Source organism: Nannospalax galili, unplaced genomic scaffold (genome assembly GCF_000622305.1).
Source record: "Nannospalax galili isolate Female #2095 unplaced genomic scaffold, S.galili_v1.0 scaffold391, whole genome shotgun sequence".
Taxonomy (NCBI): domain Eukaryota; kingdom Metazoa; phylum Chordata; class Mammalia; order Rodentia; family Spalacidae; genus Nannospalax; species Nannospalax galili.
Window position 1 is genome coordinate 18,252 of NW_008329323.1, and position 1,106 is coordinate 19,357.

Genomic DNA, 1,106 nt, shown 5'->3' on the forward strand with positions numbered 1-1,106 from the left:
TAAAAATACAAGAAGCATATAGAACACCAAACAGACAGGACCAGAAAAGAAACTCTCCACGGGACATCATAGTAAAAACACTACATGTACGAAGCAAAGAGACAATTCTGAAAGCTGCATAGGAGAAACAACAAGTCACATACAAAGGAAAACCCATCAGGATTACAGCTGACTTTTCAATGCAAACTGTGAAAGTCAGAAGAGCCTGGACGAAAGTATTCCCAGTTTTAAATGACCACAGAAGCCAACCCAAATTACTATACCCAGGCAAAATGTCTATTATAGTTGAAGGGGAAAGAGAAATCTTCCATGACATAAATAGGTTGAGGAAAGTCATGTCCACAAAACCAGCTCTTCGGAGAGTTCTTAAAGCAATAAAAAGAGATGAAGAAAGGAATGACTGTATCCAAGGGATTGGAGAAAGAAATCAAATGAAGGATAACTGTGGAAAAGTACAGCTATATCAAGAATGTAAACAGAAATAAAAATGACAGGATTCAATACTCATCTTTCATTAATAACTTTAAGTATTAACGGACTGAACTCCCCAGTCAAAAGACACAGACTATGTGAATGGATTAAGAAACAAAACCCATCTTTTTGTTGTCTGCAACAAGCTCATCTCGTTTTCAAGGACAGGCACTACCTCAAAGTGAAAAGATGGGAAAAAAATGTGCCAAGCAAATGGCAAAAGAAAAAAGCAGTAATATCAATTCTAATATCTGACAAAATAGACTCTAAACTAAAACTAATCAGAAGAGATAAAGAGGGCCACTTCATTTTGATCAAAGGAACAATGAATTAAGACGATATTACAATCACGAACATATATTCACCAAACTCTGGTGCACCCAACTTCATAAAAACAGTACTACAGGACTTTAAGATACAGATTAATCCCACCTCATTAATAATAGGTGACTTCAATACCCCACTGTCTCCATTAGATAGTTCAACAGGGCAGAGAGTTAACAGAGAGACATCTGAATTAAACAATACCATATATCAAATGGACTTAACAGACATCTACTGGGTATTCCACCCAAGCACCAAAGGACATACTTTCTACTCAGCGCCCCATGGAACCTTCTCCAAAATCAACCATA